The sequence below is a fragment of the Ascaphus truei genome, chromosome 21 (genome assembly GCF_040206685.1).
Source record: "Ascaphus truei isolate aAscTru1 chromosome 21, aAscTru1.hap1, whole genome shotgun sequence".
NCBI lineage: Eukaryota > Metazoa > Chordata > Amphibia > Anura > Ascaphidae > Ascaphus > Ascaphus truei.
The window spans coordinates 25,666,240-25,684,794 of record NC_134503.1 but is presented as its reverse complement, the minus strand read 5'-3'; the positions used below and the strand labels follow the sequence as shown (position 1 = coordinate 25,684,794).

Genomic DNA, 18,555 nt, shown 5'->3' with positions numbered 1-18,555 from the left:
CCATTAGTCTGACAGTTCCCAAAGTAGCCAGAGGCCCGGGATAAGATAAAATGGCCACATCCATGTTTGCCCACGCTGGAGCAGGAGATGCTGTTACGAACATATCCGTGCGTCACTCGCCGTGGTCACACAAGCGGCGTGGCAGCCATCTTATTATAGCCCAGGTTGCCTGACCGAGCGAATTCAAGCTTCCAGGAAAGAGGGCAAACCCAACCAATCAGAACTTTCTATTAACCGATGAATGACTTGATATGTGAGGTATAGCTCTAGCACTAGGTCCCTCTATATTGCACTCAAAGTACATATTAGTGTCATTAATATGATGAGATCATCGGGAATGCCATTATTCCTATAGAACAAGGTATTAAATACACCTTATATGTACCACCGACTTCAAAAAGAATATATAAACATAATAACGTTTACTTTATCATCAACAACGCTCGTGATTTATTTACAGTGATAATTAAAATCTCCAAGTGAGGAGCAAATCAAAACTACTGACCACTGGTATTAGTCCAAAATATTATTGGTATGTGTCAAGTAGACTTGAAAAGTATCTTCAATTAGTACAACAGAATAATCTCTATATCAATCAATTGATAAAACGCTATAGGATATAGTAGCTACAGTAGAAAATGCAAAGGTACAATCAATTAGTGCTATTAGTAATTTGATCTAGTACTGGTATATAGCTAGCAGAAATCCATACACCATAGATCCAGTGTTATGCATGTAGTTATATCGCCTTAAATCCTCGGCTAGTAGCTTATCGCGATACAGCCGCCTCACACATTGACGCCACCGTCGTGACACCCCTAAAAGTCCAGAGGGGCGTTTTACGAGCTTTATATCTCGGCATTTGATTGAACTTTTCTTTTAAGGGGTTACACAATGAGTGTCAATGGTAAAGCAGGGTTACAAGGTATATGATCTGCGGGTTCACCGATACAAAGTTACCATAGGGAGTGTTTCATTCCAAGCAGAGTTACAAAGAATTTTGCCACAACTTGCTGGCACTTTGAGACTAATAATATAATGAGCCTGTATAACTCTGCTATAATAAACTTGCAATAGTGCCTGGTATACCTGGAGATCACCTGCTGACATATGCAGGGGGTGAACTCATTTGATTACAATTGGACTGAGTATCTATGAGTTATAACATATAACACCGGATCTGTGGTGTGTGGATTTCTGACATTCCTGATGATTCCATCATATTAATGACACTTATATGTACTTTGAGTGCAATATAGAGGGACCTAGTGAGAGAGCTATACCTCATATCAAGTTATTACTTATTTAGTCTTTTTCCCTATGCACCCAAGTATTTAATTATGCTAATTAATATGAACGATTTAAGAATGAGCGGATGGTTATTTTCAGTTAATTACTTTCTACTAACTGCTCAGCCCGATCACACCCGCGTGGATATTGCTGCAGCATTATGACATTACTGTAAGCTACTTTTCCCACGTACCACGGACAGCACCTTTCAATCCCTTCCCAATACGGTGCGTCTCTGGCCTCACTGCGCCAGCGCTGGGCTTAGCCTGACGGGACACGCGGCATGGAAGAAACTCGCATTCCTGACAGGGGCGTAACGGAGGAACCGAGGGCAGCGGAAAGGAGGCGAGGGAGCCAGTGAATAGGCCACGAAAAGGTGGCAGCCTTTATTTTGTGCCCACGTTAAAACAATTTGATTGTCTCGTGCCCAATAGACACGAGGACGACACTTGCGACTGCGTCCGTGTCATCGGCACTGGGAGCTCCCTGCGGGACCGAAATCCGGGACTTGCAGAGTAAATACACGCAGAGTGCGACTAAACCTTCGCTACCAACCAGAGAGGCAGGTCATCTTAACCCCGCCTGATACCAGAGAGGCAGGTCATCTTAACCCCGCCTGATACCAGAGAGGCAGGTCATCTTAACCCCGCCTGATACAGAGAGGCAGGTCATCTTAACCCCGCCTGATACAGAGAGGCAGGTCATCTTAACCCCGCCTGATACCAGAGAGGCAGGTCATCTTAACCCCGCCTGATACAGAGAGGCAGGTCATCTTAACCCCGCCTGATACCAGAGAGGCAGGTCATCTTAACCCCGCCTGATACAGAGAGGCAGGTCATCTTAACCCCGCCTGATACCAGAGAGGCAGGTCATCTTAACCCCGCCTGATACCAGAGAGGCAGGTCATCTTAACCCCGCCTGATACAGAGAGGCAGGTCATCTTAACCCCGCCTGATACAGAGAGGCAGGTCATCTTAACCCCGTCTGATACAGAGAGGCAGGTCATCTTAACCCCGCCTGATACAGAGAGGCAGGTCATCTTAACCCCGCCTGATACAGAGAGGCAGGTCATCTTAACCCCGCCTGATACAGAGATGCAGGTCATCTTAACCCCGCCTGATACAGAGAGGCAGGTCATCTTAACCCCGCCTGATACAGAGAGGCAGGTCATCTTAACCCCGCCTGATACAGAGATGCAGGTCATCTTAACCCCGCCTGATACCAGAGAGGCAGGTCATCTTAACCCGCCTGATACCAGAGAGGCAGGTCATCTTAACCCCGCCTGATACATACAATATCACAAAGATACGCCCTTTCCTCTGTTACTCAACTGCTAAAACTCTGACTCAGGCCCTCATTCTCTCACGTCTCGATTACTGCAACCTCCTGCTGTCCGGCCTTCCTACCTCTCACCTGTCTCCCCTACAATCTATCCTAAACACTGCTGCCAGAATCACTCTACTCTTTCCTAAATCTGTCTCCGCATCTCCCCTCCTGAAATCCCTCTCCTGGCTTCCGATTAAATCCCGCATCTCACACTCCATTCTTCTCCTCACTTTTAAAGCTTTACATTCTTCTGCCCCTCATTACATCTCAGCCCTAATTTCTCGCTTTGCACCATCACGACTCTTGCGTTCTTCTCAAGGATGTCTTCTTTCTACCCCCTTTGTATCTAAAGCTCTTTCCCGCCTTAAACCTTTCTCACTTTCTGCCCCACACCTCTGGAATGCCCTTCCCCTCAATACCCGACTAGCCCCCTCGCTATCCACCTTTAAGACCCACCTTAAGACACATCTGCTTAAAGAAGCATATGAGTAGCACTGGATAATCATGGACACATGACACAAAGCTTGGCCCCCTGCAGACGCACTTACTTGTATTCCCTCCTACTGTCTCTGTACGTTCTCCCTACCTACCAATTAGATTGTAAGCTCCTCGGAGCAGGGACTCCTTCCTTAATGTTACTTTTACAGTATGTCTGAAGCACTTATTCCCATGATCTGTTATTTATATTTGTTATTTATATGACACTAGCTGAGAGCCCCGGCGTTGCCCGGGATGTTTGTGGTGTGGGTGTGGCATTTGGGTGGGGAGTGGTCCACGCGGCCCATGTGCGGTGGTAGTGCTGCTGTGGCTGTACTGATGGTGATTGTATTGGTGTGCTGATTTGGGAGGGTTTGGTGCTGATGTGGGGGTGCGGATGTGGGTGTGCCGATGGGGGAGGGGGTGGGGGGGAGGTGGTGGGAAGGGGGGGGGTGGGGGGAAGGGGGGGAGGTGGTGGGAAGGGGGGGGGTGGGGGGAAGGGGGGGAGGTGGTGGGAAGGGGGGGAAGGGGGGGGAGGTGGTGGGGAGTGGGGAAGGGGGGTGGGGGAGGTGGGAAGGGGGGTGGAGGTGGTCAGGAGGTGGTGGGAGGTTGTAAGGGGGGAGTGAAGGGAAGGTGAAGGGGGGGTGAAGGTGGGGGTGGAGGGGAGGTGAAGGGTGGGGGTGGAGGGGAGGTGAAGGGGGGGGGGAAGGTGAAGGGGGGGGGTGGAGGGGAGGTGAAGGGGGGGGTGGAGGGGAGGTGAAGGGGGGGGGTGAAGGGGAGGAGTGGAGGGGAGGTGGAGGGGAGGTGAAGGGGAGGTGAAGGGGGGGTGGAGGGGAGGTGAAGGGGGGGTGGGGGGGGTGAAGGGGAGGTGGGGGGTGAAGGGGAGGTGGGGGGTGAAGGGGAGGTGGGGGGGGTGAAGGGGAGGTGGGGGGGGTGAAGGGGAGGTGGGGAGGGTGAAGGGGAGGTGGGGAGGGTGAAGGGGAGGTGAAGGGGGGTGGAGGTGAAGGGGAGGTGAAGGGGGGTGGAGGTGAAGGGGGGGTGGAGGGGAGGGTGAAGGGGGGGTGGAGGGAGGTGGAAGGGAAGGGAAGTGGAGTGAGGGGAGGTGAGGGGTGGGTGAGGGGAGGTGAGGTGAAGGGGGGTGAGGGGAGGTGAAGGGGGGTGAGGGGAGGTGAAGGCCGCTCCCTCACCCGTCCGGCCGCTCACTCACCCGTCCGGCAGCTCCCTCACCCGTCCGGCCGCTCCCACGTGGATCTGAGGCGGGAGGCAGCTTGTTGTGGCCGCTCCCCCGCTGTGTCCCGGGCGCTCGCTCGCTCCGCTGACTGTAGCGGCGCCGGGGGGGTGGGGGGGTGGAGGGGAGGTGATTTGAAGGGGGGTGAGGGGTGGGTGAAGGCCGCTCACTCACCCGTCCGGCCGCTCCCACGTGGAACTGAGGCGGGAGGCAGCTTGTTGTTGCCGCTCCCCCGCTGTGTCCCGGGCACTCGCTCCTCCGCTCACTGTAGCGGCGCCGGGGGGGGGGGGGGGTGTTTGAAAGCGCGGGAGACACGGGGAGAGGAGGAGGTGCGCGCCGGTGTGGAGGCTGATTTCGGGGAGGAAGAGGCGGAGGCGGGTATGTGAGCCCCCCCCCCCCCCGGGTTATACAATGCTGCTAATGTACACCCCCCCCCTACTGTGTGTGTGTGTGTGTCCGTGTGTCCGTGTGTCCGTGTGTCCGTGTGTGTGTGTGTGTCCGTGTGTGTGTCCGTGTGTGTGTGTGTGTGTGTGTCCCTGTGTGTGTGTTTGTGTCCCTGTGTGTCCTTTGGGCCGTCACTCCGCCTCAGGCCAATGAGAGGTGTGCGGGGGTGTCCTTTGGGCCGTCACTCCGCCTCAGGCCAATGAGAGGTGTGCGGGGGCGGCCCAAGGGACCAATGAGATTTCCCCTAGGGACACCGGACATCCAGCAGGCAGGCAGGCTGGCATACATGCATGCAGGCATACAGTGCTTTCACTAATATAGTATAAGATGTATTACTACTGTGAAGCGCTATGTACATTTATGGCGCTATACAAATAAAGACATACATACATACATACAGAGATGCAGGTCATCTTAACCCCGCCTGATACCAGAGAGGCAGGTCATCTTAACCCCGCCTGATACCAGAGAGGCTGGTCATCTTAACCCCGCCTGATACAGAGAGGCAGGTCATCTTAACCCCGCCTGATACCAGAGAGGCAGGTCTTCTTAACCCCGGCTGATACAGAGAGGCAGGTCATCTTAACCCCGCCTGATACCAGAGAGGCAGGTCATCTTAACCCCGTCTGATACAGAGAGGCAGGTCATCTTAACCCCGCCTGATACAGAGAGGCAGGTCATCTTAACCCCGCCTGATACAGAGAGGCAGGTCATCTTAACCCCGCCTGATACAGAGAGGCAGGTCATATTAACCCCGTCTGATACCAGAGAGGCAGGTCATCTTAACCCCGTCTGATACAGAGAGGCAGGTCATCTTAACCCCGCCTGATACAGAGAGGCAGGTCATCTTAACCCCGCCTGATACAGAGAGGCAGGTCATCTTAACCCTGCCTGATACCAGAGAGGCAGGTCATCTTAACCCTGCCTGATACCAGAGAGGCAGGTCATCTTAACACCGTCTGATACAGAGAGGCAGGTCATCTTAACCCCGCCTGATACAGAGAGGCAGGTCATCTTAACCCCGTCTGATACAGAGAGGCAGGTCATCTTAACCCCGCCTGATACCAGAGAGGCAGGTCATCTTAACCCCGCCTGATACAGAGAGGCAGGTCATCTTAACCCCGCCTGATACCAGAGAGGCAGGTCATCTTAACCCCGCCTGATACAGAGAGGCAGGTCATATTAACCCCGCCTGATACAGAGAGGCAGGTCATCTTAACCCCGTCTGATACCAGAGAGGCAGGTCATCTTAACCCCGCCTGATACCAGAGAGGCAGGTCATCTTAACCCTGCCTGATACCAGAGAGGCAGGTCATCTTAACCCCGCCTGATACCAGAGAGGCAGGTCATCTTAACCCCGTCTGATACAGAGAGGCAGGTCATCTTAACCCCGCCTGATACCAGAGAGGCAGGTCATCTTAACCCTGCCTGATACCAGAGAGGCAGGTCATCTTAACCCCGCCTGATACCAGAGAGGCAGGTCATCTTAACCCCGCCTGATACCAGAGAGGCAGGTCATCTTAACCCCACCTGATACCAGAGAGGCAGGTCATCTTAACCCCGTCTGATACAGAGAGGCAGGTCATCTTAACCCCGTCTGATACAGAGAGGCAGGTCATCTTAACCCCGCCTGATACCAGAGAGGCAGGTCATCTTAACCCTGCCTGATACCAGAGAGGCAGGTCATCTTAACCCTGCCTGATACCAGAGAGGCAGGTCATCTTAACCCCGCCTGATACCAGAGAGGCAGGTCATCTTAACCCCGTCTGATACAGAGAGGCAGGTCATCTTAACCCCGTCTGATACAGAGAGGCAGGTCATCTTAACCCCGCCTGATACAGAGAGGCAGGTCATCTTAACCCCGCCTGATACAGAGAGGCAGGTCATCTTAACCCCGCCTGATACAGAGATGCAGGTCATCTTAACCCCGCCTGATACAGAGAGGCAGGTCATCTTAACCCCGCCTGATACAGAGAGGCAGGTCATCTTAACCCCGCCTGATACAGAGATGCAGGTCATCTTAACCCCGCCTGATACCAGAGAGGCAGGTCATCTTAACCCGCCTGATACCAGAGAGGCAGGTCATCTTAACCCCGCCTGATACATACAATATCACAAAGATAGGCCCTTTCCTCTGTTACTCAACTGCTAAAACTCTGAATCAGGCCCTCATTCTCTCACGTCTCGATTACTGCAACCTCCTGCTGTCCGGCCTTCCTACCTCTCACCTGTCTCCCCTACAATCTATCCTAAACACTGCTGCCAGAATCACTCTACTCTTTCCTAAATCTGTCTCCGCATCTCCCCTCCTGAAATCCCTCTCCTGGCTTCCGATTAAATCCCGCATCTCACACTCCATTCTTCTCCTCACTTTTAAAGCTTTACACTCTTCTGCCCCTCATTACATCTCAGCCCTAATTTCTCGCTTTGCACCATCACGACTCTTGCGTTCTTCTCAAGGATGTCTTCTTTCTACCCCCTTTGTATCTAAAGCTCTTTCCCGCCTTAAACCTTTCTCACTTTCTGCCCCACACCTCTGGAATGCCCTTCCCCTCAATACCCGACTAGCCCCCTCGCTATCCACCTTTAAGACCCACCTTAAGACACATCTGCTTAAAGAAGCATATGAGTAGCACTGGATAATCATGGACACATGACACAAAGCTTGGCCCCCTGCAGACGCACTTACTTGTATTCCCTCCTACTGTCTCTGTACGTTCTCCCTACCTACCAATTAGATTGTAAGCTCCTCGGAGCAGGGACTCCTTCCTTAATGTTACTTTTACAGTATGTCTGAAGCACTTATTCCCATGATCTGTTATTTATATTTGTTATTTATATGACATGTATTACTACTGTGAAGCGCTATGTACATTTATGGCGCTATACAAATAAAGACATACATACATACAGAGATGCAGGTCATCTTAACCCCGCCTATTACCAGAGAGGCAGGTCATCTTTACCCCGCCTGATACCAGAGAGGCTGGTCATCTTAACCCCGCCTGATACAGAGAGGCAGGTCATCTTAACCCCGCCTGATACCAGAGAGGCAGGTCTTCTTAACCCCGGCTGATACAGAGAGGCAGGTCATCTTAACCCCGCCTGATACCAGAGAGGCAGGTCATCTTAACCCCGTCTGATACAGAGAGGCAGGTCATCTTAACCCCACCTGATACAGAGATGCAGGTCATCTTAACCCCGCCTGATACAGAGAGGCAGGTCATCTTAACCCTGCCTGATACCAGAGAGGCAGGTCATCTTAACCCCGCCTGATACCAGAGAGGCAGGTCATCTTAACCCCGCCTGATACCAGAGAGGCAGGTCATCTTAACCCCGCCTGATACAGAGAGGCAGGTCATCTTAACCCCGTCTGATACAGAGAGGCAGGTCATCTTAACCCCGCCTGATACAGAGAGGCAGGTCATCTTAACCCCGCCTGATACCAGAGAGGCAGGTCATCTTAACCCCGCCTGATACAGAGAGGCAGGTCATCTTAACCCCGCCTGATACAGAGAGGCAGGTCATCTTAACCCCGTCTGATACAGAGAGGCAGGTCATCTTAACCCCGCCTGATACCAGAGAGGCAGGTCATCTTAACCCTGCCTGATACCAGAGAGGCAGGTCATCTTAACCCTGCCTGATACCAGAGAGGCAGGTCATCTTAACCCCGCCTGATACCAGAGAGGCAGGTCATCTTAACCCCGTCTGATACATAGAGGCAGGTCATCTTAACCCCGCCTGATACAGAGATGCAGGTCATCTTAACCCCGCCTGATACAGAGAGGCAGGTCATCTTAACCCCGCCTGATACAGAGAGGCAGGTCATCTTAACCCCGCCTGATACCAGAGAGGCAGGTCATCTTAACCCCGCCTGATACAGAGAGGCAGGTCATCTTAACCCCGCCTGATACAGAGAGGCAGGTCATATTAACCCCGTCTGATACCAGAGAGGCAGGTCATCCTAACCCCGCCTGATACAGAGAGGCAGGTCATCTTAACCCCGCCTGATACAGAAAGGCAGGTCATCTTAACCCCGCCTGATACAGAGAGGCAGGTCATCTTAACCCCGTCTGATACAGAGAGGCAGGTCATCAACCCCGCCTGATACATAGAGGCAGGTCATCTTAACCCCGCCTGATACAGAGAGGCAGGTCATCTTAACCCCGCCTGATACAGAGAGGCAGGTCATCTTAACCCCGCCTGATACAGAGAGGCAGGTCATCTTAACCCCGCCTGATACCAGAGAGGCAGGTCATCTTAACCCCGCCTGATACAGAGAGGCAGGTCATCTTAACCCCGTCTGATACAGAGAGGCAGGTCATCTTAACCCCGCCTGATACCAGAGAGGCAGGTCATCTTAACCCTGCCTGATACCAGAGAGGCAGGTCATCTTAACCCTGCCTGATACCAGAGAGGCAGGTCATCTTAACCCCGCCTGATACCAGAGAGGCAGGTCATCTTAACCCCGTCTGATACATAGAGGCAGGTCATCTTAACCCCGCCTGATACAGAGAGGCAGGTCATATTAACCCCGTCTGATACCAGAGAGGCAGGTCATCCTAACCCCGCCTGATACAGAGAGGCAGGTCATCTTAACCCCGCCTGATACAGAAAGGCAGGTCATCTTAACCCCGCCTGATACAGAGAGGCAGGTCATCTTAACCCCGTCTGATACAGAGAGGCAGGTCATCAACCCCGCCTGATACATAGAGGCAGGTCATCTTAACCCCGCCCGATACAGAGAGGCAGGTCATCCTAACCCCGTCTGATACAGAGACAATTACTACCTACTGCAGGGGTGGCCAGAACCAGCCCCCAAAAGTCACCGACAGGCCAGGATATCCCTGCTTCAGCACAGGTGGCTGAATCAGTGACTCAGTCCTCAAGGGCCACCAACAGGTCAGGTTGTCAGGATATCCCTGCTTCAGCACAGGTGACTGAATCAGTGGCTCATTCCTGCGCTTAAGCAGGGATATCCCAAAAACCAGACCCGTTGGTGGCCCATGAGGAATGCAGATGGCCACCCCTCACGTACTGCTTTGTTTGGGAACACGATAAGCCGTGCATTATACGGTAACAGACTCCTTCATATACACTTAACCCCACGCTTGTGGTAATTATGCCTGGATTCGCAGCTGTTAGGGTCCCACGTCTCTGTGTCGTTGTGCTACGTTGTGTGATTGCATGCTACGGAGCGGTGTTATTTTGTTAGGCTGTGTCAGTTGTTGGGGGCTGTAGGAGTTCTGGAGTGTTCGAGCCACAGTGACGAAAGTGCGCTGAATATAAACCCAGGCACGGGATATATGCTTTTCTCAGCAAGTTAAGTAGCAGATTATAATTCTATCCATGGATTAATGCTAAAAAAAAATGCATTAAAAAAAGTGTCAAGTGAATTTAAACATGCATGAATCATTCCTAAACTGTCTCCCTTACACAATCCCATATAATCTTTGCGGTCCCCACCCTTAAAGCTACGGGAAGATCTAAGACTACAATTGTTCAGCATCATTTAACCTGCGGCTGAATAAATAAAATACTTTGTTTACCCTTACTATTACCCTAATAATGCCCGCCCAACCCTATGTCAGCCTACCCCCTTACCCTAACCATTACCCTAATAATGCCCACCCAACCCTAATATGTCAGCCTACCCTCTAACCATTACCCTAATAATGCCCGCCCAACCCCTATATGTCAGCCAACCCCCTAACCATTACCCTAATAATGCCCGCCCAACCCTGTCAGCCTACCCCCTTACCCTAACCATTACGCTAATGCCCGCCCAACCCTAATATGCCAGCCTGCCTCCTTACCCTAACCCTAATAATGCCAGTCCAACAACAATGTCAGCGTACCCCCTTACCCTAATAATGCCCGCCCAACCCTAATATGTCAGCCTACCCCCTTACCCTAACCATTACACTAATAATGACCGCCCAACCCCAATGTCAGCCAACCCCCTAACCATTACCCTAATGCCAGCCCAACCCCAATGTCAGCGTACCCCCTTACCCTAACCATTACCCTTGTAATGCCCGCCCAACCCTAATATGTCAGCCTACCCCCTTACCTTAACCTGAACCCTAATGACAGCCCAACCCCTATATGCCAGCCTGCATCTTTAGCCTAATCATTACCCTTGTAATGCCGCCCAACCCAATATTCCAACCTGACTCCTTACCCTAATAATGCCGCCCAACCCTAATATGCCAACCTGCCTCCTTACCCTAATAATGCCTGCCCAACCCTAATATGCCAGCCTGCCTCCTTACCCTAACCAGAACCCCAATAATGCCAGCCTGCCTCCTTACCCTAACCATTACCCTAATATGCCAGCCTCCCTCCTTACCCTAACCATTACCCCAATAATGCCCGCCCAACCCTAATATGCCAGCATGGCTCCTTACCCTAATAATGCCCGCCCAACCCTAATATGCCAGCCTGCCTCCTTCGGTTGCGCTTATACAGCCGGCAACGGTGACGCGTCTGATGACGTCACCCATCGCCGTCGCCATTGCGAAAGTTGTATTTCAGATTCGGGATACGTCGCTGGCTGCAAGGCCAGTGACGTCAGCAAGGGGGCAGGCAGACGGGCGGAGAAGCTCCCTGATTGGCTTATAGCCAGTCACATGTGGAGACCGTCTCTCCAAAAATCAAACTCCACGACTACCAGAATTTTGGTAGCGCTGTCGCTCCGTCACCTCCAATATAAGCGCATTTGTTTTGACGCCACGTCGCTGTCACTATAAGCGCCGGCGACAATGCATTTGTTTTGACGCCACGTCGCTGTCACTATAAGCGCAGCCTTACCCTAACCAGCACCCTAATCTGGTGGAAGATCATTGCTGGCTAAATAAGGGAGGCGGTTATAAAGCCGGCCGCCGGGTAAAGAGACAGTTCCTTTGGTAAAACTAGGAATCATTCGGTGCTTGTCTCAGTGGCGTAAAGCTATGTCCAAAGTTATAAAACGTTGTAGGACCGTCCCATGGGGTCTGCCACCAGCCATATTACAATGTCCATTGGGGAAACTATGTATACTCCGGAAAGATTGTGGCATTTTGTGGGGCAAAAAACACCACCCAAGATGAAAAGGGGGACCCCCCATTGCAAGAACAGGCGAGGTCTCGCAATGACCTGCAAATGACCCAGGAACCCAGAAATTGACCAGTGTTAGGACCCCCCACCCCCTCCCAAAGTTGCTGCCATACGGATTGCTGGGGTTCTGCTGCGGAAATCCCTGACCCACCATCTAAAGCAGGGGCGGCCATCCCCCGTCCTCAACGGCCACCAACAGGACAGGTGCTCAGCACAGGTGGTAGTGTCTTCCACTGAGCCACTGATTGAGCCACCTGTGCTGAAGCAGGGATATCCTGAACACCTGTTGGCCCTTGAAGACTGGAGTTGGCCACCCTGATCCAAAGCCTGATGCCCCCAATTATGTTGGCAAAAAGAGGCACCCCCCCTTTAACCTTCTCGCTATTGGGGGGTGATTCTGCCATGGAAACCTCCTCCATCCTGTGACATAACGATATGGAGTCCCGCTGCGGAGCTGCATAGTCACCAACGCTTACGCCGTGCAGAACTCACGGGGTTAAAGTGATGCCACCATTGACAGATTAAAATTATTATTATTTAAAAATACACCATTTCTATTCATAAAGCACTTTAAAAAAAAAAATGTAAAGCCATTTGCTGAAGGAGGCACCAGTAACATGCTGTGCTCCTATCCTCACGCGGGGGGGCTCATATCCTCACGCGGGGGGGCTCATATCCTCAGGCAGGGGGGCTCCTATCCTCAGGCGGGGGGGCTCCTATCCTCAGGCGGGGGGGCTCATATCCTCAGGCGGGGGGGCTCATATCCTCACGCGGGGGGGCTCCTATCCTCAGGCAGGGGGGCTCCTATCCTCAGGCAGGGGGGCTCCTATCCTCAGGCAGGGGGGCTCCTATCCTCAGGCAGGGGGGCTCCTATCCTCAGGCAGGGGGGCTCCTATCCTCAGGCAGGGGGGCTCCTATCCTCAGGCAAGGGGGCTCCTATCCTCAGGCAGGGGGGCTCCTATCCTCAGGCAGGGGGGCTCCTATCCTCAGGCAGGGGGGCTCCTATCCTCAGGCAGGGGGGCTCCTATCCTCAGGCAGGGGGGCTCCTATCCTCAGGCAGGGGGGCTCCTATCCTCAGGCAGGGGGGCTCCTATCCTCAGGCAGGGGGGCTCCTATCCTCAGGCAGGGGGGCTCCTATCCTCAGGCAGGGGGGCTCCTATCCTCAGGCAGGGGGGCTCCTATCCTCAGGCAGGGGGGCTCCTATCCTCAGGCAGGGGGGCTCCTATCCTCAGGCAGGGGGGCTCCTATCCTCAGGCAGGGGGGCTCCTATCCTCAGGCAGGGGGGCTCCTATCCTCAGGCAGGGGGGCTCCTATCCTCAGGCAGGGGGGCTCCTATCCTCAGGCAGGGGGGCTCCTATCCTCAGGCAGGGGGGCTCCTATCCTCAGGCAGGGGGGCTCCTATCCTCAGGCAGGGGGGCTCCTATCCTCAGGCAGGGGGGCTCCTATCCTCAGGCAGGGGGGCTCCTATCCTCAGGCAGGGGGGCTCATATCCTCAGGCAGGGGGGCTCATATCCTCAGGCAGGGGGGCTCATATCCTCAGGCAGGGGGGCTCCTATCCTCAGGCAGGGGGGCTCCTATCCTCAGGCAGGGGGGCTCCTATCCTCAGGCAGGGGGGCTCCTATCCTCAGGCAGGGGGGCTCCTATCCTCAGGCAGGGGGGCTCCTATCCTCAGGCAGGGGGGCTCATATTCTCAGGCAGGGGGGCTCCTATCCTCAGGCAGGGGGCTCCTATCCTCAGGCAGGGGGGCTCCTATCCTCAGGCAGGGGGGCTCCTATCCTCAGGCAGGGGGGCTCCTATCCTCAGGCAGGGGGGCTCATTCTCAGGCAGGGGGGCTCATATTCTCAGGCAGGGGGGCTCCTATCCTCAGGCAGGGGGGCTCATATTCTCAGGCAGGGGGGCTCCTATCCTCAGGCAGGGGGGCTCATATTCTCAGGCAGGGGGGCTCATATTCTCAGGCAGGGGGGCTCAAAGACAGACAGGGGGGCTCAACTTCAGTCGTCAAGCCCCACCACCAGGTCAGGTTTTCTGGATATCCCAGCTTCAGCACAGGTGGCTCAATGAGTCCCAGCTTCAGCACAGGTGGCTCAATGAGTCCCAGCTTCAGCACAGGTGGCTCAATCGGTCCCTGCTTCAGCACAGGTGGCTCAATTAGTGGCTTGAGGACTGAAGTTTAGCAGCCCTGAGGGGTAGGGAATATATTTTTGGGCTTTATATCGTGTGGCTGGGTTTCAATCTCTCTATAAAATGGCAAACAGAGTGTACATCCCACAGGGGCCATTTATCATATACTGATGAATAAATAATATACTGAAAGCTGTTCAAATAAAATGAAGATGAACAGGGGGCGGCTTCGCCAACTCCAGTTACCCCACACCACAAAATGATTGGGCGCACTCAGCCACAAGGACCTGAGGTTTCAATGTCCCACGGAGAAATAGCCCACGGTTTTTCCTCTCCGACAGGACACTTTCGGTCACTTCAGGAAAGCGCGGGAATAATGGGAATCCCGGAGGTAAACCAATTCTTATAGCGCTAGATGGATACTTCTCTGTGGGAGTGCTATACTTTTATAAGCAGAGAGTATAAGGCCGCGCTTATAGTGCCGGCGACGCAAATTCGCTAAAAAACAAAAGATTTGCCGCCGCCGGGTGCGTTTATAGTGCACGTGACAAGCGACGCCGCCGTCGCAAAAACCCGCCGCCGGCAAAATTGGACTTTTCAAGGGCCGTCGCGTCACGTGACAGCCCTTGAACAAATCAAATTGCGGGAATCCCGCGATGCGGCCGACCGGCGAAACATAACTTTCGCCGGTGGCGACGGCAACGGGTGACGTCACCCATCGTTTCGCTGTCGCTGTCGGCGGCACTATAGGCAAAGCCTAAGGAGTATTATACCACGCAGGGCGAGTATTTGTGCTATACACCGCAGAGTAACACCTTACACTTCCGAGACACCACGCTGCCAAGCTTCTCTTCTAGGCAGAGATATGTGGTCACCCCGTGCCCCTCTCACCTGCCACCGCTAGGACAAGCACTATGTCCCTCTCACCTGCCACCTCTAGGACAAGCACTATGTCCCTCTCACCTGTCACCTCTAGGACAAGCACTGTGCCCCCTCACCTGCCACCACTAGGACAAGCACTGCGTCCCTCTCACCTGGCACCTCTAGGACAGGCACTGTGCCCTCTCACCTGGCACCTCTAGGACAGGCACTGTGCCCCCTCACCTGGCACCTCTAGGACAGGCACAGTGTCCTCTCACCTGGCACCTCTAGGACAGGCACAGTCTCACCTGCCACCGCTAGGACAGGCACTGCGTCCATCTCACCTGCCACCGCTAGGACAGGCACTGCATCCATCTCACCTGCCACCGCTAGGACAGGCACTGTGCCCTCTCACCTGCCACCGCTAGGACAGGCACAGTACCCCTCTCACCTGCCACCGCTAGGACAGGCACTGCGTCCCTCTCACCTGCCACCGCTAGGACAGGCACTGTGCCCCTCTCACCTGCCACCGCTAGGACAGGCACTGTGCCCCTCTCACCTGCCACCGCTAGGACAGGCACTGTGCCCCCCTCACCTGCCACCGCTAGGACAGGCACTGTGCTCTCTCACCTAGCACCTCTAGGACAGGCACTGTGCCCTCTCACCTGCCACCTCTAGGACAGGCACTGTGCCCTCTCACCTGCCACCGCTAGGACAGGCACTGTGCTCTCTCACCTAGCACCTCTAGGACAGGCACTGTGCTCTCTCACCTAGCACCTCTAGGACAGGCACTGTGCTCTCTCACCTGCCACCGCTAGGACAGGCACTGTGCCCTCTCACCTGCCACCGCTCGGACAGGCACTGTGCCCTCTCACCTGCCACCGCTAGGACAGGCACAGTGCCCTCACCTGCCACCGCTAGGACAGGCACTGTGCCCCTCTCACCTGCCACCGCTAGGACAGGCACTGTGCCCTCTCACCTGCCACCGCTAGGACAGGCACTGCGCCCCTCTCACCTGCCACCGCTAGGACAGGCACTGTGCCCTTCTCACCTGCCACCGCTAGGACAGGCACTGTGCCCTTCTCACCTGCCACCTCTAGGACAGGCACTATGTCCCTCTCACATGCCACCTCTAGGACAGGCACTGTGTTCCTCTCACCTGCCACCTCTAGGACAGGCACTCCGTCCCTCTCACCTGCCACCTCTAGGACAGGCACTGCGTCCCTCTCACATGCCACCTCTAGGACAGGCACTGCGTCCCTCTCACATGCCACCTCTAGGACAGGCACTGTGTCCCTATCACCTGGCACCTCTAGGACAGGCACTGTGTCCCTATCACCTGGCACCTCTAGGACAGGCACTGTGTCCCTCTCACCTGCCACCTCTAGGACAGGCACTGTGCCCCTCTAACCTGCCACCGCTAGGACAGGCACTGTGCCTCTCTCACCTAACACCTCTAGGACAGGCACTGTGTCCCTCTCACCTGGCACCTCTAGACAGGCACAGTGCCCTCTCACCTGGCACCTCTAGGACAGGCACAGTCTCACCTGCCACCTCTAGGACAGGCACTGTGTCCCTCTCACATGCCACCACTAGGACAGGCACTGTGCCCCTCTCACCTGCCACCGCTAGGACAGGCACTGTGCCCCTCTCACCTGCCACCGCTAGGACAGGCACTGCGCCCCTCTCACCTGCTACCGCTAGGACAGACACTGCACCCCTCTCACCTGCCACCGCTAGGACAGGCACTGCGCCCCTCTCACCGCTAGGACAGGCACAGTGCCCTTCTCACCTGCCACCGCTAGGACAGGCACTGCGCCCCTCTCACCTGCTACCGCTAGGACAGACACTGTGCCCTCTCACCTGCCACCGCTAGGACAGGCACTGTGCCTCTCACCTGCCACCGCTAGGACAGGCACTGTGCTCCTCTAACCTGCCACCGCTAGGACAGGCACTGTGCTCCTCTAACCTGCCACCGCTAGGACAGGCACTGCGCCTCTCTCACATAGCACCTCTAGGGCAGGCACTGTGCCCTCTCACCTGGCTCCGCTAGGACAGGCACTGTGCCCCCTCACCTGGCACCGCTAGGACAGGCACTGTGTCCCTCTCACCTGCCACTGCTAGGACAGGCACAGTGCCCTCTCACCTGGCACCTCTAGGACAGGCACAGTCTCACCTGCCACCTCTAGGACAGGCACTGTGTCCCTCTCACATGCCACCTCTAGGACAGGCACTGTGTCCCTCTCACATGCCACCTCTAGGACAGGCACTGTGTCCCTCTCACATGCCACCTCTAGGACAGGCACTGTGTCCCTCTCACATGCCACCTCTAGGACAGGCACTGTGTCCCTCTCACATGCCACCTCTAGGACAGGCACTGTGTCCCTCTCACATGCCACCTCTTGGACAGGCACTGTGTCCCTATTACCTGGCACCTCTAGGACAGGCACTGTGCCCCTCTCACCTGTCACCTCTAGGATAGGCACTGTGCTCCTCTCACCTCTAGGACAGGCACTGTGCCCTTCTCACCTGGCACCTCTAGGACAGGCACTGTGCCCATCTCACCTGGCACCTCTAGGACAGGCACTGTCTCACCTGCCACCTCTAGGATAGGCACTGTGTCCCTCTCACATGCCTCCTCTAGGACAGGCACTGCGTCCCTCTCACCTGCCACCTCTAGGGCAGGCACTGTGTCCCTCTCACCTGCCACCTCTAGGACAGGCACTGTGTCCCTCTCACCTGCCACCTCTAGGACAGGCACTGTGTCCCTCTCACCTGGCACCTCTAGGACAGGCACTGCGTCCCTCTCACCTGCCATCTCTAGGACAGGCACTGTGCCCCTCTCACCTGCCACCTCTAGGACAGGCACTGTGTCCCTCTCACATGCCTCCTCTAGGACAGGCACTGCGTCCCTCTCACCTGCCACCTCTAGGACAGGCACTGTGTCCCTCTCACCTGCCACCTCTAGGACAGGCACTGTGTCCCTCTCACCTGCCACCTCTAGGACAGGCACTGTGTCCCTCTCACCTGCCACCTCTAGGACAGGCACTGTGCCCCTCTCACCTGCCACCTCTAGGACAGGCACTGTGCCCCTCTCACCTGCCACCTCTAGGACAGGCACTGTGCCCCTCTCACCTCTAGGACAGGACGCGCGCGCCCCCCTGGCTGTGATTACTGTGGCCCCCAGGCCGGTGTAGGCCGCACTCCCCCCGGTACCCAGCGCTCACACGGTTCTCTCGGGTGTCTCCGTTGCTTCTCGGCCCGGTCTCCGCCGCCTGCTCCCCGGCCCTGCCCTGCTGCCACTCGGTGCCGCCGGACTCCGCGTTACCCGCAGCTTGCCAGACACGAAGCTCCACGCATGCGCCGGAGGAGAGGGGGCGCCGCGCGGGCACTGCGCATGCGCCGGAGGAGAGGGGCGCCGCGCGAGCACTGCGCATGCGCCGAAGGAGAAGGGCGCCGCGCGCGCACTGCGCATGCGTGGGAGGACGGGCGCCTCGAAAGCACTGCCCATGCGCGGTAAAGAAGGGGACGCCGCTATGGCACCGCGCTTGTGCTGGAAGAAAACCGCTGGGGCACTGAGCATGCGCGGGAATAAGGGGCACTGCGCATGCTCGGGTGTGTCAGAGTCTAGGAGGAGCCGCAAAGAGTCCTGGGAGGTGTAGTTCTTCAGCACCCGGAAGTAGCTGTAGTATGTGCTGGGTAAAGCACGT

At 55.3% G+C, this 18,555-nt stretch overlaps 1 protein-coding gene across 1 annotated transcript in view; it reads right to left on the bottom strand.

Moving 5' to 3' along the window:
• Positions 1-18,207, bottom strand: part of GAPVD1 (GTPase activating protein and VPS9 domains 1) — a 77,290-nt gene extending 59,083 nt beyond the window's left edge. Inside the window, exon 1 of the mRNA XM_075579488.1 lies at positions 18,075-18,207. The gene's annotated coding sequence lies outside the window, so the exon portion shown is untranslated. The remainder of the gene's footprint in view (positions 1-18,074) is intronic.
• Positions 18,208-18,555: the final 348 nt, after the last annotated feature.